Here is a 23,645-nt window from a genome sequence, read left to right on the forward strand (position 1 = left end):
TTCAGGCTCCCATTTGGAGAGTTCAGCCTGGTGACATTGTTAGCTACTGGTCCGTGAAAGCAGAAAGTATTATTTTATCAGTTTCAGAACTGGATTATATTAACAGTGAAATTGGGCAGAATAAAGATTTATGGCCCCATCCTCAGCTTGAGTAAACAGGCAGAGGAGTTCTGCTCAGAACGGGGAGAGAAGGAGCTGGGCTGTGAGTGCTGGGGCTCTGGTTTGCTTCACATCTAGGAATGGATGCTGGGAATGAGATGCATGGAACTGTATTTTGCACAGAAATCAAGATGAGCAGGTTTTGCCTCTCTAAACATTCTAATATTGGCTTTGTAAGTTGCCCAGTGCTGTGGTAGTGATTAGGAAAATGAATCTGAAAGCCTACCCCATAAGCAAACTCTGTGCTATTACCTGCTTCTGTGATATTTCAATCTGATTCATTAGAAAAATTAGCATTTTTATGGACTAATTAGGGGAATATGTTGCTTGTACCCTTTCTGATATATAGAGATTTCCACAGCTTACTGAAGCCAAATAAAAATGAAACATGAATTTCCCCCCATAAGAGAAAAGCAAAAGGATTACTCCAATTAACTCAAAGGATTGGAGAGATTTGAATTAAAAAAAAAAAAAACAGAAAAAGAAAGGAATTAGGAAAAGATGAGATTAGTATGTTGTTGGCTGTTTGTACAGGTTTTTGAATTTGAAAATCCAGTTCTCTCTCAGCTTATTTTGGTTCTTCAGGCATAAAAATATTTCAAAAGCTGTCAGTCAGTCACCATATTTTTTGTGATGGTTGCAAAATGAGCAGTAATGAGAATGAATAGTAATGAGTGCACTACCCAGTGCCTCCAAATACCAAGTGATTCTCATGGTAAACATACAGATTTTGGTTAACACCCATTTCACTTTTTTCTTTTCTTTGCCAAACCAAACTCAGGTTGTTTTAGAGCAGAGCTGTTCATTCAAACAAGTCTTTATATTTGTTGCTTTCCACTGATGAACCATTGTGCTTTTGAAGTTTAATTCTATAAATGCCTGTGTGTCACTTGCTCCTTCTCACACCCCCCCCATGGTAAAATGGGTAAAAATGGGTAAAAATGGGTTTCTGTGACCAAACATCTGAGCTCATCATTTTGCAAGGGAAGCCCTCTTTTTTTTCTTAGTGGATGGAATACAATTATTTTAATCAATACAGGCATTCCCTGGTTTGATCATTATGTTTTGAAAATGATCTTGCTTTACAGAGACACAGAGCAGTGAACCCCTCATTTTGGGCTTCTGTGGAGAAGGCAAAAACCTCTGTCCCATGCAGAGGGTGGAAGTTCCATCAGGCAGCTGGGTGGCAGGGGAGGTTGCCCCAGACAAGGACACTGGGAACCTGGATTTGAGGAGCCTGAGAGCAGGTTTGACAGAAGGCCTGAGGCAAAAAAGTCCTTAAATGCCTCATCCTTCCTCTGTCTCCTTTGGCAGTAATTCTGCTGACAGATCCAGGAGTGATACAAATTTTCCTTGGGCTTTTGCTGCAGAAGTCCCTGTGGCTGAGCCTTTCCTGCTGGCCAGTTTTAACCCAAAAGCTCAGCCTGGGCTTTGGCTTTCCTCATTTTACCCCTCCAGGCTGGGCAAGGTTTTTATAGGTCCTCCTGGACAGCCCATCCCCACTTCCACCTTCTGCTCACTTTCTTTTGGCCTTTCAGCTCAAGTCAGGGATTCCACTTATGCCAAGTCAGCCTTCTGCCACTTCTCCTCCACCTCCAGCTCATCAAGGTGAATTGTTCCTGTGTTTTCAGGAGGTTTTCCTTGAAGATCAAGGAACTCCCCCCCTGTGCCTTGCTGCCCCCCAGGGCAATCATCCAGGACTTGAAGCCTTTGTGCATGCCCAGGGACACAAGGAGTTAACAGGATGCTCCAGGTCTGAAGTTAAAGCTCTCCCTATTTTTCCAGTTCCAGTTTTCTCTTTGTGCTTCCAGCAGTTCAAAAGCTGCAGTACTGAGATCTCCCTCCTGACCTCACTCATCTTCTGTGTTAATGAAATGCCCTGTGCTGTTCCATGCTACTTAGGCCATTAGCCTGGATCTGGGAAGTGTTATTTCTGGCTCCACAATTATCCTTCTGCTGCAATTTCCTTATCTGAGTTGCAGATAACAAAGGTTTCCTTCTCTGCAGATGCTCTGAGATTTGGTGGCAAAAAGTGCTAAATAAGGGTTCAGCGTTGTTATGTGAACAAACATCACTTTGTTTGCATGGTTTGATCATTTTATGTGCAAGCAGGGACTAAATCAAGATTAGAATTGAACAAATGAGTTATAATGAACTATTTCAGTCTATTGACTTTATCTTTTTTCTTTGTGTTTCAAAGTCATTAACTTTTATAAGTCAATCTCCAGAGAAATTTTAAGTCTGTAAATCATTTGCCAGTTGGGTTTAGAAATATTTTATTAAGTTTGCTTGTTTTGTGGTCTTACTTGTCATTTTAAATGCCAAATAAGTCACTTATTAGTTTGTATGATCATTCCCCATCTGAGTGTAGAATCACATATTATAAGGTTGAGTTTCTAATTTCAGGACTGGAAGTTTTTCAAGTGTATTTAAAAAGGCTTTTCCAGGCAAAAAAAACCCTAACAACCAAACATAAAATGCACAGATTAACAGTGAAGAATTTTCACAACAGGGAAAAGAATTCCTTCATTAAAACTGGGCTCTAAATCTGTTGTGAACTGGGCAGCATTGTGTTAAAAATAATTTCAAAAACCTTTTTATTATGTTTGTGCTTGTACTGATGTGTTACAGCCTGGTATTGATGGTTTTGTGTGCCATGGCATTTGTCATATGAGTGACTTCTAAAAAAAATCCAGTCTTGGTTAAATTTGCATTCAGTTTCTAATGAGGAGATATTAGGGAAATAGTTTTTGAAGTGGTGTAAATAAAAAATAACTTTAAAAAAGAAAAACCTCGCTGATTTAGCCTGGTTGAGGATTTCCTCCAGAATACCTGAGGATGATTGTGTGGTTTTGGCCCATGGGTGTGAACAGTGGAACTCAAATTTGCACCTGGAAAACACAGATCTGAATTTTCTGGCTGTGTTCTTGATTGAAAGCATCACCCATGGGGATGCCTGGATCTCATGCCAAACAGTCTGATATTTTTTAGCTGTAGGTATTGATGCTGCTGCCTTCCCAGCTCAGGAGAAACCCTTTTTTCAGCCCAGTTTGCAGTAATTCCTTGTTGAAAAGCAGAGGGAATGGTTGGAATGCTGAGTTGTGGGTTAGAAGGTTATAAAAATCAAGTGGCAATAGATGTGCTTTATACCTTGGGACCTTAAATGCAAAATCCTTCTGAGCAATAAGCAGATACCAAGTGTGCCCCAAATTTTACCCCACAGGCTCCTGCTGTAGTGTCAGTTTTGCTCTCTGTTTTTTATTGATTATCAGGATTTATTGAGCCAAGAGGGATGTATTGACAGGTGATGCTTTCCAGCCCCAGTTTTCCTGGAGGGACAAAACCACCTGGTGCTGGCTGGAAATGGGAACTCAGGGATTAACCACCCAGTGCCATGGGGTGCCAAGGAGTCTTTTTCATAGACCTTGGCACCTTCCCTAGGGAAAAATATCCCTGATGTCCCAGGCTGGTGATGAATCTGAGATGTGTCTGTGTTTGCTTTTCTTAGAGCCAAGTTGATTTTCTTCTTTCACTTTTGCTAGAACCAAGTTGATTTTTTTCTGCTGCTGTGTCACCTTTTCATGCCACTCCTCCAGATTATTGCTAAAGTCACTACAGAGCTGAGTTCTGTGCCAGCAAAGTGCTCTGAAGTTTCTTATCCCTGAGTAATTGTGGACCAGAATCTGTCCCAATCTGCTTGACTTACAAAAATTTGGTCCTGGCTTTTACTGTAAATCACAGATTATTGGCTAAACTCTTGATGGTTTTAGCTAGGATTGGTATTTCAAGGCTCTCTTCATATTATGGTAGAACTTCTGCAATAATCAGATATTAGAGGAACTTGTAACATTGTTCTGAGCTACCTCATTATTCTAAACATGAGTCTGACCTGAAACACGTTCTTTAATTCTTCTAATTTTTTTTTTCCTGGTGGGAAACTAAAATATTGACAAAGGAGGTCTGTGAAACTAGACACTTGAATTTTCTTCCTGTAAATTAATACTTTTTTACTGTTGCTGAAAGGCAAATAATCATTTATTTAAGCAGCAGAGAATCTGTTGTACTCACTTTTGTCAGCAGCACTGCAGCTTTGTTGGGTGGGTAAAATAACATCTAAAATGTTTCTTTAATAAGAAGCAGCTCCTTCTCTCTTGCTCTTTTTTTTTTTTTTTCCAAAGCCATGTGAATTTTTTGTGCTCAGTATTAGTCTGAAGATGTCATTGCAAATTGTTCCTTCAGCACATCTGCACTGAGCTGGGATCCAGCAGCTGTAATGCCAGTGAATTCAGTTTATCTTGTTCATCCTGTGCTCTTTTCCAAGCTCTCTGATCCATCCCTTTATTGTTTGACAAAACTTCCTCCTTGAAAATCTTTTTCCTGTTCATATATACAAGTGAAGCTGATTCCTCCTTTGCAGTGGTGCTGGAGCTGGTGGGAACACTGCCCAGGCTTGGGTGCTGGGATTTTGGATCCTTTCATCCCTTTCCCATCCACCCCAGGTGCTCCACAATGGGATAAATCTTCATGGTGGGCAGAGATTGGACTGGGAAGGTTTGATGTGTGTTGTGGGAGAGTGGCCAAAGCAGCCTCTGAGCATCCTCCTGGACAACTTTCCTTCCCTTTCATCCCATTACACTTTGTCCAGGCCCCTGGGCCAAACCTGTTCATTATTTTCCTTGGTGAGGATTTGCAGCAGGCAAGATGGAAGTGATGTTTAAATATTTAGTTGCTCGTTTAGGGAAGGTTATCTGAGCCTGAGTCAGAGGCTTGTGCCTCATCGATTGCTGTGTCTTTTACAGAGGAATGGATGGCTGAAATCTCAAGGTCACATTGCTCCAGACTTTTCTTCCTCCAGCCAGTGATGGAGGAGCCCAGGGAGCTGCCTGTGCCATCTGTGGCCTGGCCAGGGGCAGTGGGTGATGCCAGCCCTGATCCTGGCTGCAGCACTTGCTGCTGGTTCTGCTCAGAGCCCAAGCAGCTCCTGGGTAGCTAGAGAAAGGGCTCAGAGATGTCTTTAAGGCATCTTTGTGCCTGGCTGCTTCTCCTCTTTCTCTGCACCACGAGTGACTCTGCTGAAATAGTCTGCAGCTCAGTGAATGACCAGCTGAGAGAATCAAGTGTGACCTGCATTCCCTGCCTTAGGAACCTGGCAGCTCCCTCTGACCTTTGGAAAACTGAAATACAAAAGTGAGTGCACGTGCAGAGCAGCAGAACAAGGAACTGGCACCAGGAAAGGGGACCAGGAGCAGCCCTGAGATTCCAGGCATGCAGATTTTTTGCCCTTACTCAGAGGACAAAGATTCTGTTTCTATTTCTCAGCTTCAAAAATCCCAACAAAATTCCCAGGGCACACAACTGCTTTGCTCCAGGCTGTGAGGTCTCTAGAAGAGGCATCATAAATCCCAATTTCTAAAGGTGCAGATTTTTCCCTTGTTGTAATAAAAAGCAAACAGGAGGTTGAGTTGTCAGCACCTGGGAGACAGGTGTCCTCACTAAGACTTGCATTTTCAGTAATTCTGGCTTTTCCAGGGCTAAATGCAATTTTTTTTAGACTTCTTGTGGGCACAAATTTTCTGCAGCCTCCAAATGGCCACATGGGAACTTCTGTGCAGTGTTTCCTTTTTTTTTATGTCTCTAAACAAAAAGTGGATTATTTTTTTTTATTTTTTTTTTTTGAGTAAATGTTTCAATCAATTACAAGTGACTTGGCTTAATTTAGAGGTAGCTGGGGGGAACATCATGGCAGAAGTCTGGACCTGATGGAGCAGCAGCATCTCTGGCCTTCAACCCTCTAAATCCAGTCCTGTGACAAACTGAAATCCTGGGAAAAGCCTCTCTTTTACACTGATTTACAACGTAGGGATTTTCTCCTCAGCTCCACAAGCCCTGGTGGTTGGGGCTGGGGCTGGGGGTGGGTTTGCTCTGCTCTCTGCCTGGGGGATGTCTTGCAGTCCTTGGCCCAGGCTGCCACAGTTGGGTTGGGCCAGACCCAGCTGGCACAAGCTGGAGCAATTTGCATTTGGCATTAGGAATGGGAGTTCCATTCCTTTGTGAAGGTGAAGATGCTGTAAAAAGCTGAGTGTGCTGCCAACAGGAGAGTAAACATTTCGAAGCTGGAGCCTCAATAGAAGTCAAGAAGGATTAGGGTGCAGCTGAATGCAGAATTGAGGTTCCCAAATCACTGCAGAGCTTTTGAAAACGTTTTCTGCTCACGTCAGAAACTGTAGGTTATTGACAAAGGAGCTGAATTCTAAAATATAGGTGCTAGGGAATTGTATTTCAGTGAAATTGCATTCTCCTGTTGACAGGAAGGTTCATATGAATGTTCTGGGTGTGCCCATGACCACAAGAAGTGTGTGACAGACCAGAGATGTGTGTGGCAATAAGTCTGTACATCTTACCCATGGACATCTACAAATGCAGAATTTGTCTGGCAAACATTACAATAAAAATTGGGAAAGGGGGTCCATGTGTGCACTTGGGAAGAAGAGTTGGGTCTGTCCATGGGGAAATAAGTCTGTCTGCCAGTGGTAGAGTGAGGCCAGATAAAGAGATTATCAAGTAGTGACAAGGAAGAAAATGGGTTAGCTGAATTTCTCTTTATCAGTCCTTTTCCCTGAAGACATCTCACAGAATATCTTGTCATTCATAGAGAGGCTTGAAAGAAAATCACTTTTTTAAAGGTGACCCACAAAGGGGAGGAAGAAAGAACAGGGCTTGTGTGCTGCTTTTTCTCTTTGGTGGCACAGGACTGTGACCAGGGACTTATGCTGTGTGTGCTCTCTCCTGGGGAGAGCAAGAGAAATGGACTTCAAGCTCCAAATTCTTCCCACTCCCTTTGTTGCTCCCAGCATGGAGCAGAGCATCCCATGGGAAGAGAGCAGGAGGCTGCAGGGAGTCTGGGGCTGAGCCAGGAGGGAATATGGAGGGGTTGGTTGGATAGCAGAGGTCTCCTGGGCACATGGACCAGAGATGGATGCAGAGATCTATCAAACCCAGATAGACAAGAGATGGGTACAGAAATGTAACCCTGTCAGCATGTTTGAAGAGGAGGGTGCTTACTGGAAAAAAATCCCAAAACATTTACAGGGTTTGTTTCCTCCTGAATGCATTTTTCCTCCCTGGGCCTTTTAGAAATTTAGTTATTTATTAATTTTCCAAATGAAGTTATTTAATTTATTAATTTTCCAAATTTATTAATTTTCCAAATGAACAGCATTAATTTTCCAAATGCCTTTTATAAATTTAGTTATTTATTAATTTTCCAAATGAAAGTATTGAAAATCATTTTGAAATTGTGCTTTGCATTACTGGGCTATAGGGAAGCAATAATCTAAGTGGTGATTGATAAGATTTCTTGCTTCTGGTGTTGTGTTATTTGTAATGAAAGCTGAATCTTATCTGTTTGATAATATATAAACACTGAGCAGACTTTAAAAAGCTTGTAGTCTAAGGAGAGAAGAAAAGCAAAGAAAGAGAGGGGAAATAGAAGTGCACTGAAGTGGCTCATTCCAAGGTCACAAACCAGATTTAGAATAAGAATCAGATGTTCTCACTTCAGCCCATTTTTCTATTCCATGGGGTATGTTGCTTCTGTTATTCAAATGTGAAAATCCTGTCCTTTTGGAGAGAAATGGAGGGCAAGGAAAATGAGACCAGACATAAATGCAATAATAGAGAGGGGGAAAAAAGAAAAAAAAAAGTAAATAAAGGAGTCTTACTGATAAAGATTCTGTTCTTAGCTTAATTCAACATATGACATATCATTACTCAAATCACAAATTTGTTTTTCTCTCTAGATGCAGTAAAGTGAGGAGGACAATTCAGCTGCAAACCTGCAAACTGACCCTGCATTGATGATGAAGCAGCTGCAGGTACTGGTTAGAAATGCTTTTTTTTTAAAAAAAAAAAAATAATTGAAAATTGTGTTTTGGTTGTGCAATTTTATTTGTCTTTATTTCTGAGACACAGCAGTTAAAAGTGGTTGTAACCCTTTGAGACCTGTTCTGTCTTCAGGTGCTTTCTGTGAAAGCACAAGTGTCTATTTATTTGTGCATATATGTGTGTTCTGGAAGAATTCCTTGTGAGTTTTAGCTGAAGCTTGTGGTCATGCTTGCAAAGCCTGAAAGCTCTCTGCTGTCAGGTGGCTCTTCTCTTCGGAAAAGCTAAGCAAAAAGCTGTTTATTATTACACATGTGGCTGAGGCTTTACCCTGTTGTAGCATCCCACTGGCAAGGAACTCAGGATTTTACATTTTAACCCCCTCTCAAACCTCCTTGGCTCTTTAAACCTGCTGGAAAAAGGTGCTGTAATTATTCTCCTCTGATGATTCCAAAGGACATCTGCCCTCCTGCTTTTGGATGGCTGCTCTTGGTGAGTTACCCCAAAGGCTGGTGGAGGGGCTGGGGCCAAAGTGGTGGATGGACCTTGCCTTTTTTTAGACTATCCCTGGGGAATTTTGAAAAGAAACAGTGGAAGAGCAGGGCCTCAGCAGTGCCATTGCCAACAACTGTTCATCCAGGAAAAAAGGTCTTGGAGCCATGGAGTTATTTATGGCTTGGGCTTCTCTGGGGTAGCTTGTTACCAGGGGATCTTGGTGCCTCTGGACCTTTCCTGTAGTGAGATGTGCTTGGAGGGAATAATCACACTGGCAAGGGGTTTCTATCTCTCTCTCTTTTTTTTTTTTTTTTATATCCTGTTCATTAAAAAAAACCCCAAACCCTAAAATATTGTGTTCTCTTTCTCATTTGTGGCTGATGAAAAGGGAGTCTGGGCTACAAATACATGGAGTTTAAATATGCATTTCCCATTAACTTCTGTTAATGGGGAGCTCTCTGGCTAAAGCTTTGTGTATAATTGGAATTATTTACACTGTAACTTTCTTTTGAGATACCATTTATTGGGATTTTTTGCATTCTGCTCACTGGCCTTGACTACTGCAGGGAGCAGGACTGAGGACATCATTCTTGTATATCTGCTGCTGAATTTAATTTTGTGTAGTTTTGTGGTCTGTAAAATTCATAATGACAAAATTATTGATAAAACACAGTCTGCCTGAGCATTGCTTTAACTTTTCCATTTAGTAAAGTATTTTCATTCATTGCTACACACTGATAAGTTTAGTTTTCCTTGCAGTCAGTAATTGTTTCAAGTAGAAAATAATTCACTGATTTCTGAAAAACCCTGAATAGTCAGGCAGTGGGATTCAGGTGCTGTGTGACTCCAGATCTCCACAAAGTGGGGCTGTATTTTGATTCATTGTAGGAGCAGCTCTGAACTGAAAAGCTCACTTTGTTGGCAGCTTGTAAGTTAGCTTATAAATTTTCCTTCTTTCAAACCCAGACATCTGGAAAGGTCACCAGGTGAGGGATGGCTCTTTTTAAGGTATGCAGGAGAAGAGAATGAAGATTTACTCTGCTTTTCTTGTGACACAGTGTCTTGTTGCTTCTTACTCACCTCCCAAGACTTCATAAACTTTTTCATTTATATTATTTTATTTTATACTCCCTAAAAACCCCTTCTCCTGTCTTCTCTGTGGCAGCATCCTATGGGCTGAGCTGTTCCATTCTAAGGGAGAAATACTGGAAGTGCAGGTGGAGCATTCTGTAGACTTCAGCAGATTCCTAAATAGAACCATAGAAGTATTTAGGTTGGAAATGACCCTTCAAATCATTGAGTCTGACAAAAAAGCCAACACTGCCAAGTCCATCACCAACCCATGTCCTTATGTGCCACATCCACACCTCTTTTGAGTACCCCAACCTTCTCCTTTGGCAAGAAGGTCACAGAATGAGGCAGGCTCTGCCACCAGCTGCATCAGCAATGTGTGTGGTTGGGAAATTCTATTTCTTCCCTTTGGTTCACAACTTTTAATTACATCCATTTGTCTACTTAATATGCTGTTTCCTCTACAACTTCTCTGAGAAACAGTGCAGGGATCAGCCTCATGACCTCCTTGCCCTGTGTGACCAGAGAATGAACCCAAAGCCATTCAGATTTGGGCTTCAGACTTGACTTCAAATATTCTCCAATGTCTCTCCCACAGATGACTGCATTTGCTCAGGAGCTTTTTATTTAAATCTATTTCTCCTCTTTGTCATCCAGGGGAACTATAATTAAGATTTCATTGCATTTAGCTGTGTGGGAAAGTTACTATATTTGGAGTTTGTCAGTCTATTGCCTTCTTAAAGATATCTGGCAGTGTGAGAGTCACTACTCTCCTTTTCAATTAAAATTCAGGGCATGGGGTGTGAAGCTGTATTTGTAAGGAGACACCACCATGTCATTTTCTACTTGCTTAAAAGCCAAATAACAGGTTAAAGCAGCTCCTGTCCTGAGGAGAAGAAAGGGCTCATTAAAAACATTAGCTGATATAGAACAAATTGAGCTTCAGTGCCCTGCATAAAGATTATAATAACTGTAATAATAAATGGATTAATAATGCATTAAAGGAGAATTCCTCCAGTCAGCTTGTCACACGCTTATCTCTGGAAATTGACTTCATTGAGGTGTGTCACATGAGCTAATGGCCTTAACTGATGGATTTGGGGGTTTTTCCACACTCCAAAATCCACTTAAATCCATATTTTAGTGCTTTTGACAGTTAGTGGTTGCTTCATGGGGTGATGGGGCTGTTCCTGGGCTCCATGGCAGAGAATGTGGTCCCAGGACATCTCAGTCCAGCATCTTCCCCCCTGCATCTGCCAGGGCTGGACCAGGAGAGGTGGGCATGGGCCAGAAGTGCCTACTTAGGTACTAGATGTGGAATTACCTGGAATAATGTCATACCTGAAAATCCTGCTGAGCTGTGGGTTATGAATACCACAAGATTATCAGGTAGTAGGAATAAATGGTGAAGTTTGGGGTCAAAATTCAGGCATGGACAGGGTTTTGGGAGTGGAGACCCAGCAGCAAAGGGAGAGTTTGAGGGTTTCTGCTCATTTCCTTGGATGAAGGCTGGGGATATAATGGGTGTCAGGAAGAAACACTATGCTGGAAGAAAACTGCATTAAAGAACTTGGTTATCCAGACTTTGTTTAGCCATGCTGGTTGTAAACTTCATCTTCAGTCACCCTGTTACCTTTAAGCTGAATCCCCTGAATCCCTGAGTTCTGAAAAGCAAAATGGCTCTTCAAAACCTGGCTGGTGCTGAAGAAGGAATTTGCATGAGGTGATTACATTTTAGAATCTTAAAATAATTGAGGCTTAGCAGGGACCTGGGGAGGTCACCTGGATGGTTCCAGATGGAGATTATGGGAAAGCCTTTTCCTTTTGCTGTGTGATGCCTCTGTATGTCCCCATTTCTACCTGCAAATGGATGTTTGTAGGTATCACTTTGTGTGTGCAAACATTGAGCTTTGCCTCTGACAGATGAAAGCAAAATTCCTTTTGGGATGCTTCTCTGGTCAATCACTGAAAAATCATCATTGCTGTGTTGTTTTTTTGTTTTTTTTTTTATTACAAAAATCTCATTCAGCATGACAAGGCACACAAAAGGGCAGCATCAATAAGTTTCTTATCAATGATTTGATTTGCATCATGTTAATGCTACCACCAGCAGTAAATGCTGCAGGCATTATTTGGGAACAAAGGAGATTACAGCAGAGATTTTATCCCAAAAGTCTTTTGGGTTTGCTTGTGGAGTCACGCAATGTGTGCTTTGCTTTATTTGCTGCCTGGGCAGCTGCTCTGCTTTGCACAGGGATTCTCCTCTTTCCCAAAGCTTTCCTTTCCTTTGGGGTGTTATTTGATACACACCAGAGAAACAGCAGGATCCTGAATTCATGTTCCAAATGGTTGGGGCTCAGACAAAGGGCTGGAGTGATGCCTGGGCTTGGTGTCAAGTGGTCACTCAAGGAGCTCAAACCTGATTTTCTTTTGCAACCCTCCAAGCACTGGAAGGCTCAGCAGCTGGAGGGGGTTGAATTTGGGAACAGGACAAACAGGTACCTGTGAGGAAACTGCTAAAATAGTGATAGGCTGGAGAAAAGAAGAGAAATCCAGCTCTACCTGCTGAATCCAATCTGCTCCCTCATCCTCCCTGTGGTTTCTGTACTGACTGCTGTCAGGGGCAGGAGAAAGGGCTGAATTCTGTGGCTATTCTTAATTTTTTAGTAACAAGACAGGGTTCATTAGAGGTCCCATCAAATGGCTTTCAGTTACTATCAGTTGGACTTGTATTTGAATTGATGACCTTGAGATGAAAGGCTTTTTATTCTATTACCCATCTCCTGAGCCATCAAGTCTTTAATATGCCATGTAAAATCAGTTTTCAGATGGTATTTTTTTATATAATGTTGCCATTTATTATTAACAGTGTCTGATTTTGAGTGCTACTAGCTGTAATTGTGCATAATAACCACTTCTGTTATTCCCATTATTTCAAATATATCTGCTGGGTTACTCTCTACTTCCAGACACAGAGAAAATAGATTGGTAGTAGACTGCAGTTTAGCTTTATATAAATGAGATAATAAAATCACTTAAAAATACAAAGTTCAAATAAATTCAGCATCAGCAAAGTTTGTGTATTGCTTCAGTAAATTGAAATATAAAATTCTAGTTTGTTGCTGAAATAACCTGTCCTGCCCAGTACTCTGTGAACAAACCAAATACATAGTAAATTAGGAAAAATGAGTAAGAATGTGCAACACAAACCACTGCAGTGAAGGAAATGTGTTTTCCTCCGGGATGGCTTTTTCCTGAAGATAATATAGAGCAGACCATGTTAAAACCCCAGTGCATACAGGAGTGCTAAGCAGAAGTGTGAGAAGGTGGCTTCTTCTTTTTTTGGCTTTACTTCATAGGAAAACACAAGCCTGGCAGCACTGGGATCAAGAGGCACCTTTTGTGAACAGATCTTGTGTAAACTGTCAAGGAAGAGTAGCTGGTTGTACATTCTCAGTCTGACTTGGCCAGTGTGTAATCTGAATTTAGAAAGTTAACACAGAGCTGGTGCTGTGCTGAGGAGCTGTGGTCAGTTGTGACAGGTTAAATGATTATTCTTTTTTTCCTTACTTTGTTCCAGAGGAAATACCATTCCTATAAGGAGTTATTTCTTCTTTTTTTTTTTTTTTTTTTTTGACAGCAAAAGTGTAAAATGCAAATCTGGCAGAAGATCTTAAGGGGTCACACACCCTGCCAGCCTCCAGAGATCTTTCTGTCAAGGTCTTTTTAGAAGCTTCCAGTGATGGGTCCAACAGCCTTCTTGGAGATAACATATTAAAATGATTAACTATCTCTGTGGCTCAGAAGGCTTCTCATAATATCCACCCTAATTTTCCTTTCTGTGAATTAAACCAGTCACTGCTCATGCTCCCCCATACAACTGATTGTACTTTGCTTAATTAAAACCTGTGATGTACTGGAATATTGCTGCTATGTCTACTTTGGTCCTCTCTCTTTATAGCAGGAACAAATAATCTTCTTTCTAGGTCATGTTTTCTAAATCTCAGCTGAGTAATTACCTCCTGTGTCCTGTGCTTAACAGCTGGTAATGTTTCCCCAAACACCACTTGTGTCTGGCAGCAGATGTGCATTGCTGACTCATGGTTGGGTTTTATCCTTCCTCACCTCTCTGTCCTCTCTCCATTGCTGCCTACCCCACAAAGCAGGGTTTAAAATATGCACTTGATTTTGCCTGTCTTTTTATTAAATTATCCTCATGATTTCAGGTTTCTTTTTCCTCACCTCTTGGGATCATTTGGTGGCCTAGTGCTGTCCTGAGTGCTTGAAGATCCTCCAGAGTTTTTGTGACCTCAGGCACTCGTGAAAAGATGGGACCAAATGCTCAGAATGTGCCCTGATCTTTGATTTTGGAAGTGGCCAGTTGGAAATTGTGTTTGCTGCTAGTCTAAAATAGGGAGTTAGTAAATATCTACCTTACTGTGGTGGAGGAATTGTTTGTCTACTCAGAATGTATCCCATCTAATTCCTTCTTGTGAAAGTGTAATTATTCTGATTTAAAAAAAAAAAAAAAAAAATGGGTTGGCATGATTAGTTCTTCACAACTACATTTTGGCAATTTCTTCTCACTTTATACTCCTCTGGGTGCTTATAATTTCATTGTTTAATCATTTGTCCCTGGGTCTTCCTTTCCCCCTTTCCAAAAATAGCTGCTGGGCTTGACCATCTCTTACCCACTGGGACCTCAGCCATTCCCTGAGAATACTAAAAAGTAATTACTAATAGTTTAAAAAGAACTTCAGCTGATACCTGAGGTATTTCAAAATAAATGTAGTCCTTAATGACTTATTCAGCTGAGTTCTGGGCTCACCTCCACTCAGCTTGTGTTCCAAGCTCTTATTAAAATTAATTCTGTTGAGAGTCTGGTCCCTGTAAAACATTTTTTTGTTGAAGACATAAGGAAAGAAAGGCACTGAATATGCCAGCCTTTTATATTTGGAGCATTATTTGCTGTTCTTTCTCTACTTGGTAATGGAATTATCTTTCCCTTTATCTTTTAAATCCCTTTTTGCAGGCAAGGTAGGAAGAGGGGAGGGGATCTTGCCAGCAAAAGTAAAAGGGTTTTTAGTAAACTGAGCTTTTTTTCTTATATGTGGGGGGAAAAAAATATGTACAGCCTTGAGGCTTTAGCACAACACTATATATATAAATTTGGTTGCAGTAAATCAAGGCATTGGCTGCAATATTCTTTATAGATTTAGTGTGCAGCACAGTGCTGTCCTCCCATGTCCACTGGAACACAGATTAGTGAAAGTCTTGGAATAATAAATACATGGTCAATACAATACAGGTATTGAAAAGATGCCATAAGGCAGGAATTATAGGTTTCTCTTGAAAAAGTACAGCCTGTTTTTTGTTATATTTTAGTAGTTTGTCCTGTTTCTAAGCCCTGCTCCCATAGACTTGAATGTTAATGTATTTTGGTCTGCTATGAAGAATTTTTTTCTGCAAAGCCACTTTCTAGTTAGTTATTCCTGAGGCCTATTTGGGAGCAGCATGCTTACAGCTCTGTATTTTGGAATAAAGGAAATGATTTAAGAAAACCAGAACAGCACTCTCAATGAAAAGATAAATTAATTTTCTGAAAGTGACTGAGCTATTGAATTCCTTTTCTGAATTTATTCTTTGACAGAATAGCATAAGTAAATGCTAGAGAATGGAAAGCCATTAAAAATGTAAGAATTAATATCAAAAAGTAGATAAGCAAATGTAATGTGTACAGATTTGCATCGTGTGGCATAAAGAGGATTAAAGAATTTACCAATGGCATTTATTTTGGAAAAGCCTGAGGCCAGATCCTATAAATAACAGAAATGTGTGAAGACTGTAATGAAGTCAATGAGCCCAAACCAAAAACACACAGGGGAAGACCAGGAAAAAACTTACAAAAATCTATATTATTTTTTTTTCCCAATCAGGTAAAATATTAAGGAAATAAAAACTGTCAAGCTGATCAGTTAATGTTTGTCTGGAAGGATTCCTGCTTCCTCCTCAGTTATTTTCCTGTGTGTTATGGATGTTTGGGCTGGGTCTGTATGGATTCATCTTTTCCACACTGAATGGATGTACAGAATTACACCTTGGCTATCCAAATCACCCCCATGTTACAAACTCAGGCCTTGAAAGTCATTTCAGCTCCAGTTTCTAGAAGCTGATGTCTCCTTTAGAATGAGTTCTGTGCCTCCATCAGCCTTGCCAGGAAGGTAAGAGTTTCCTTGGGGATTTTCTTCAATTGCTGCTACACTATTGATGCATTTCCTCAAAACTCACCCTGTTGGGCTGGATCAAAAGTGGCTGCAGAAAAAAGTTATTCCTGTGTAGCCATGAGATAGATTTTGGTTGAGTTGGACTGTAAACTGTTTTTTTGGCTGTGTCATCTTCCTTGCCTCTGCAGGATTACCAAGCAGGCAGGTAGTTTTTGGGGACAACTCACTACTACCTTTGAAAAAAAAATAAGCAAAACCCCCCCTCCTTTGCTTCTAAACACTTCCCTGTCGAGCTTGGCATCTTATATCCTGCCAAAAAAAAAAATTGCTGATCATGCCTGGATGTGCCAAAAAAGCAACAAAAGCTATTACTGAGTGGGCTGATGTGCCTGTGGTTGTTCTGTCCTTGCAGATAGGGCTGAGGGTAAGCATAGGATAACAGCTATTCAGTGCCTGGAATAATTTGGTTGGAATTTATTATCATTAGCATGCAGGAAGGGCAAAGCCAGTTGCTGCAGGAGTTCATTACAAGGGAATTATTTCCTCATATACATTTAGTAAGAGTCAGCCCAAAGTGATGTTGCCTCATTAAATTCAAGAACTTGGATGCTCTTATTGCTCTCCCAGATGTAAAATAGAATCATAGAATCATAGAACTGGCTGGGTTGGAAGGGACCTCAGAGCTCATCAAGTCCAACCCTTGCTCCACTCCCCCCGTGGTTCCCAGCCCATGGCACTGAGTGCCACATCCAGGCTCTTTTGAAATATCTCCAGGGATGGAGAATCCACCCCTTCCCTGGGCAGCCCATTCCAATGGCTGAGCACCCTCTCCAGAAAGAAATTCTTTCTAATGTCCAACCTAAACCTCCCCTGGCACAACTTGAGACCTCTTGTGCCCTCTTGTCTTGCTGAGAGTTGCCTGGGAAAAGAGCCCAACCCCCCCCTGGCTCCAACCTCCTTTCAGGGAGTTGGAGAGAGTGATGAGGTCTCCCCTGAGCCTCCTCTTCTCCAGCCTCAACACCCCCAGCTCCCTCAGCCCTTCCTCACAGGACTTGTGCTGGATCCCTTCCCAGCCTCCTTGCTCTTCTCTGGACCTGCTCCAGCACCTCAATCTCCTTCCTGAGCTGAGGGGCCCAGAACTGGACACAGGACTCAAGCTGTGGCCTCCCCAGGGCTGAGTACAGGGGCATCCTTCTTTCCAAAGGCTTGCTTTTCCCTAACCTCCTGCCTAGCATGCAGGCTCCTGACACATCCTCAGCAGAATCCTGCTCCTGGGGAGGGTTGGAGCTTTGCTGGGTGTAGAAGAAGCTCTGGGGGAGAGGCCCAGGGAGAAAGGGCACAAAGGGTGATGCCCCAGCAGCTTTTTATGTGCTCTGGGAGCTTGGAAGAGGCTTCTGCCAAAAAATGTGGGGTTTGGTAGGTGGTTGTTGGGCAGCTGGAGGTCACCACGTGGTTTCTGTCATCACAGAAGTTCTGTCCCTGAGGAAGGGGTGAGGGGACACTCACTAACGAGGGACTCGGTGTTTGGTCCCCAACATGCCACACCAGAGGACAAAGGGACACTGTGTGTGCTCAGCCTCTGTCCTTGGGGAATTAATGAGCACATGGCAGGCTACAGGCAGGCAGTGTGGCTATGAAACTTCTTGTGTTGGGCAAGAAGAGCTTTCCCTCCTCCCCCCGAGTGCTTTCTGGTTAATGATTTTGTTTCACATTTGAGTGAAGTCTTTGTCGCTGTGCAGTGGTTCTGGGCAAACCCATTCTGGGGGAGGGAAAGACCTTTGGATGGATGCTTCATGCCTCCATGAGAGGAATCCTTATTTTTCTTCATTCCTTCGAAGGCTCTATTATGAAATGATGCCAATTAATGATGCAGAAACTCTTTTTGATCATCTGTTGGATTGCTGTGTCCCCACAGGGTGGTGGTTTTAATTAACCAGCTTCAGTTTGCATTCCTCCACTCTAACTTTATAAAAAGTTAATAACACCTTTACAGCATGAAATGACAGGGAAAGTAATTCTCTCTAGGTGTAGGAAAATTGAGCCTTTCTTACAAAACAAGATCTTTTGTAATCTGTGAACCTAAAATCCTGACTTTGGTTCCTCCTGACGTGCATTCCCCCTCGCTCTGCATGGGGCAGAGCTTGAGTTTTCTGCCTTCCCCAGCAGGCAGAAGCCAATACTGGGTTACCAACAGCCTATGGGAGCACAGACTGACTGGCTTGCCAGTAAAGATTTCAAGATTTGCCAATCAGCTGCTCTTGAACAGAGTTTGCAATATCCTTTTGCTGGGTGGAGGTTCTTTCCCTTGAAACTTCCCTGTTTGCCAGTGACTGAGAGGTTTGGATCCATGGCAGGGGCTGCACAAGGCTAAAAATCCTCATTTCCTCAGCAGGCTGACCCAGAAATTAGCATTTAATTTCTTTGCCAAGAAAAAAAGTTCTCATAGAACCAATCTATTTCAACATGATAACCTTTAACCCCCACATAAAGGTGCTAAAAGGTGCTAAAACTACTAAACCATGTCCTTAAGGACCAGGTCCAAATGCCTTTGAAATGCCTCCAGGGATGGTGACTCCACCTCTGTCCTGGGCCATCCCAGTGCCTGAATTAACTTGAGCTTTGGTTTCTCTTCACTGTCTTTGCCATTCCAAGCTATTCTCACTCTTGGAAAAGCAGAACCCTGTCCTGCCATGCTGGATCTGGTGGACAAGTGGATCCCATCCAAGTCAGCCCAGGTGCTGGTGATGGGAGGATGGGTACCACTGGGCAGCAAGTGAATCTTCTGCCATCACTTGATGAGAAATATATCAAAAAAAGGATCCTTTTTTCCTGGGGAAACAGTGGAGAAATAGAGATTAATACTTTTGAGGAAAGGCTAAAGGAATTGGATTTATTTGGGATTTTTTTCTTTGGATGTGTGAATGGGTAAGAGAGGGTTTCACTGCAGGCTGCTGGACCTGCAAAGAATCAAGATTTTCAGTCCCAGCCCTCAGCTCCTTATGGGCTAATGAGGTGTTCATCCCTGCACCATCACTGTGTGTGTAAACAGCAATAATATTTTGGGGTTTAATATGTTCTGATTTCCTGGCCTCCAGTCATCATCCCTCATTTCACTGCCAGCAATTAATCACAACATAAGAATACAAATTAATAATGAATTGTTATTTTTAACTATTTCTGTGTAGGTGGTGGTTCAGTTCCCTGCCAAGTTGTCAGATGAGTGAGCTGGGTGGTTAAATAACATCATTTACTTCTTTTAGAGCAAGACCACATCTCTCTTCTTCCTATTTCCAGTGAGAAAATCCTTGATTTTAGATAAAGTGTCATATTTCTCTGGCCTGGTTGTTTTTTTGGGTTTTTTTCCCCTGTCTTTATGTCTGCCACTTTCACCCATCTGCAGCCCATTGCCTGTTTGAAAAGAGGGCTAAAAATACTCAAGGGATTTATTTCAACAGTCAGATGCAGAGACACAGCAATTTGTTGCTGTATCAAAGGCAGGTGCAGGCTGACATCCACTTGAGAAGTTAGAATAATCAAAAACTAATTTAGTGATTGAAAAGATAATTTAAAAAAAAAAAAAAAAAAAAAAAAAGTTGTCACATCTCATAAAGGGGCAAAAGGTCTTCTGGTGAATCCTGAGAGGAACCTGGTGGGTTTTAATGCAAATCTGCTGCTGGGATATATTCAGTGTAGGAAAATTAAGATGTAGAAAGTCCTTTGATGATATTGGCTTAAGAGAAACTCTGTTAGAGCCCACCACAGCCTAATAAATCCTTCTTGGCTGTCACCATACTCAGGGAGCTTTAGTTACTTATGCACTACATGGAGCCTCCTAGAAAGTGAGTACAGATTTGGGTCTCAGGATCCTACAAACTAAATAAAAAAAACCCAACCAACCAACCAAAAAAAAACACAACCCCTCCCACAAACAAACAAAAAAAACCACACAAAAAACCAAAAACCAACCAAACAAACAAAACTAAAAAAAAGGGCTGAAAAAGCTTCTGAGTGGAACCAGCTTCTTTTTTCTTGAGCTTGCTATGACGGTCAAAGACAGAAAGGAGCTGAGTTTGGAAATACCTTTTGACACTATTTAAAATATAATTTGCTCAGCTGTAATGGAAGACAGAATTTAAAATCTCTCTTGGCTGAGTTCAGCTGAATTCCTTTGGAAGAAGAGTTCATTGAGTAAAGGGCAGAAGGACAAACCCAGATATTTTAAGAGCGGGCTTTGTAAATGCCACATATATGAAAATAGAGTTCTAAACTCTTTCCCCTTGACAAATGTGGTTCTGCTGCCATCTGATCTGTATTTCCAGCTCCAGGATTCATCAGCTTGAAAATTGCAAAACTAAGTATTAAGAAATCTGCCTTGAAAACGTGCCAGCCAAGTTTCTTACAGGATCTGAGGAAGGATGACTCACGACTTAAATGGCCATTCAGTACATCTCTGCAGCAATTCAGGTTAAATTCTCTGAAGCAGTCAGAATTTCTTGTAGCAGCTCTTGTCTGTGGCAGAGCCAGTGCTGAAGCTGCAGCTCATCCCTGAGCTCTTGGTGAGGCAGGAGGAAGGGAGGTGGCACCAACCTGGCAGAGGGACGTGGTCCTTTGGAGGCACTGACACCCATCCTGAGCTTGGAGGAGGAAGAGGAGCACCAAGGCTGCCCCTAAAGAGGTTTGAAAATTCTGAGCTCTTGAAGAGCTGATCTAAAGCAGGGTTTGGGTGTCGAGTGGCTGCTTAACCCCTGGAGTTAACATTGTGGTGAAACATTTGGGACCTTTTGATGGTTTCATATCTGTGCTCATCTCTCCATCTCTCTTTGCCCTCTCGGCCTCATTTGCAGCACATCTTGGTGTAAGGTCAGGGTTTTTTCCTGACAAGTCAGTGTTTTTGATTTCTCTTTTAGCCCAGGTGGTTTGTGGGTTTGGGATTCTTTGTCTTTCTTCTCTCTCAATAAATCTGCTTTTCAACCTCCCACAGCTCCTTGGGCACAGCTCTGCCTGAAGTCCCTCAGGGCTCAGGGTGCCAGTGGGACAGGGCTGAAGTGACAAATGTTGAGCTAATGCAAAGCTGAGACAGCTGAGTTTATTCTCAAGTTGACTTTTTGCTTTGAGAAGACATATGAAAGAACATTTACTGGAACAATTCCTTTTTAAGATTTCTATCTGCTTGACAGAATTTTGGGTTTTGCTGGATTTGAGTTTTGCTGCACCAGATTTTCTGTACAAAGCATATTTCTGGTACAGAGTCCTTCACATTTGGGAAACCTAAACTCAAGTGCTCTGTAGGAACCAGCTTTTCAGAAAACCCTAACTTCAGCTGTCAAAGAGCAGCTCCCTTTAAGGATTTATCAGATTTTTTAAGTGCATCCTACTAGAACCCTTTGCAGCCTGAAAGGTCCCAGGTGGCTCGGGGAGGTGAAGCCACCAGGACTGTGAGCACTCAGACCTCTGGGTTTAACTGCTCTGGTAGGTACCAGCTTTTGCCTGCCAGCCCTTTTTTTACCTCCTCCTGAGTGGAACCAGCTTTTTTCTGCCCTTTCAATAAATGGAGAGAGCTGTGCATCCAGGCAGTGCCTCTCAGGATTGCTTCCCATAGCTCCTGCTCCCTGCTTGAGGAACCCTGACTGAATTTTTCGATGCAGTTGGGTGCACTGATATATTTGTGTTTCTTGTGTTCAATTATTCATTTTTTTTTCTTCTTTGAGCCTCGAGACAAAAATAAAAGAAGAATAATCCAGTTGCAGGTTTTGAAGATTCATCAGAACTTTGTGACAGTCTTTTTGCAGTTCTTTAATTCTCCAGCTCTGCTGAAATCAGTGTGAATCTTGTGCTAACTTTGATGTTACCTCAGTGGTCATTCAGCCTTTGGCTCCATGTGGGCAGTAAGTAAAAGGAAATGTCAATTATCTTGTCAGACAGAGGTGCCTGTAAAGGTGTTGCTCAAAAACATAAAAACTTCAATGCAGGTTGACATCATCCATATCCCAACAAATCTGAATCAATTTTTTCTCCTCTAGCATGTTCTGTGGAAGGCAGGGCAGGTAAATTTATCACTTCATCTGATTTGAGACAGAGAGACAAAATCCCTGTGTGCATCCCAGCACATTTTTGGGTTGCAATACAAGGATGTGATGGGGAAAATGGACGTGTATGTTGGGTAATATGAAACGTGTTGGTGTGAGTGTCAGTGCATCCTACTCTGTGAAACTGCATGGAAAATAGTCTGAGTTTTCTTTCTATCTGCTCTCAGGTGGGATTGACTCCAAGAAATGCTGTGCTTTATTTTGTAAAGTTTGCATAAAGGTCTTATTTGCCCTATGTTTGGGAAAAAAGAGGAATATCCCACTTGCCCACCAGAGAATCAATTCCACTCTTAGGTATTTCTTCCTTTTGTCTCTGTTAAGGTGTCTTCTGTTCTTGTCTGTCTTGACCCTGAGGTGCAGTTCTTCACATGGGGAATAGCTGTGTCTGTTCCACAGGTGTCTGTTTTGCAGTAGTAAACCAATATTTTCCTTTACAATGTAGAAGCAGAGCAATTTTGCCTCAGGTAAATCCTTTCCCTGGGAAAACCTATTGAAAAATGCTTCAGGGCTTTTTTCTCAAGATGAAACAGAAATCTGCCTTGCTGGTAAGATGTGAGTGAATTTCTGTGGCAGCTGAAGAAAAATTAGCAGGGGGAAAAAATTAGACTCTGTAAGGGAGGAAAAGCATCCAAACCCTTAAATAAATAAATAAATAAATATATTACTTAGCTCTTGTTGTGCATTTCCATCTCCTATGCACTTTGCAGCTTTTATGGACCCTCTTGAGCCTTTTTCTGTTTGCCTGCTGGATGAACATCCCAAACCTGTGCTGGGTTTCTTCCTCTCTCTCCTCTCAGCCCATGGCAGGGCTGCTCCTCTTTGCTCAGGGCTGAACCTGGCTGTGCTGCTGATGTTGGGGGATCAAGGGGCTTGGGGAGAGTTTCTGGGGTTCCCCTGCACCTCCTCATTTGGGTGACTCCTGCTCTGTTGGTGGCTGACACTGTTTAGTGGCACACTGGGTGTGTTTAGGAGGAAAAGAGGAATTTATGGATGTGAATTCTCCTATCCTAAGGTCGACCCTCAATTTTTGAAGTTTGGTTATTAAGTTGGAAAGATGTTTTAATGTCTTTTTTTTAAATATTATTTTTTTTAAGGTCAGACCAAATGTTTGGCTAAGCTGGAAGTTACACACCTGATTTTAAAAAAATTAATTTGCTTTTCTTTTTTGCTAGCTGCATTTTTGTCACTATTTGGTATTGGTGAGCTTTGGTCTTACACAAAGCTGGGAGTTTGGGCTGCTGGAGGTTTCCAACCAGCTCAGGCAGCAGGACAGCAGTGTCAGGCTGAGGTGCTTCTCCATCAGCCCCAGAGTATGTGACTGCCTTATAATTAGTTTGCATTTCTTTACAGCTCCTCTATTAGGCAGGGGAATTGCATAACTTAACGTGAGTAATACCAATTATTTTGGATCTGTCACTGCACAACTGGTGATGAATAATGCAGGTACTGCTCTGATGCCAAATGCAGTTGTTGGGGATTTTTTTGCCTTTTCCTCATCAGCTGTCTTGAAGTATTGTGACATTGGATGGCACAGAGAAACCTGAATTCTGTAATTCAGTTTTATTTAAAAGATCAGGGGAAACACTCCATTTTGGGTGTTCTTGGAGTGTAAATGTGGCTTCATGAGTCTTCCAGCTCTCCTGTCTGCTTAATCCTCTGCTGACATTCTCCATTTGGATAACAAGATCCAGTAGGATAAAATTCCACACTGGCATATTTAGGTTTCCAT

The 23,645-nt window shown here is 41.9% G+C and overlaps 1 protein-coding gene across 11 annotated transcripts in view; it reads left to right on the forward strand.

Moving 5' to 3' along the window:
* CHL1 (cell adhesion molecule L1 like) overlaps window positions 1-23,645 on the forward strand; it is a 124,196-nt gene that overhangs the window by 21,254 nt on the left and 79,297 nt on the right. For 8 of the 11 annotated variants that reach the window (XM_071756341.1, XM_071756335.1, XM_071756338.1 and 5 more), the window contains exon 2: window positions 7,959-8,033. The gene's annotated coding sequence lies outside the window, so the exon portion shown is untranslated. Of the gene's footprint in view, window positions 1-7,956; window positions 8,040-20,313; window positions 20,506-23,645 lie in introns of those variants that run through there. The other 3 variants (XM_071756342.1, XM_071756337.1, XM_071756343.1) reach the window with 3 other exon arrangements.

This window comes from Heliangelus exortis, chromosome 12, assembly GCF_036169615.1.
Source record: "Heliangelus exortis chromosome 12, bHelExo1.hap1, whole genome shotgun sequence".
NCBI lineage: Eukaryota > Metazoa > Chordata > Aves > Apodiformes > Trochilidae > Heliangelus > Heliangelus exortis.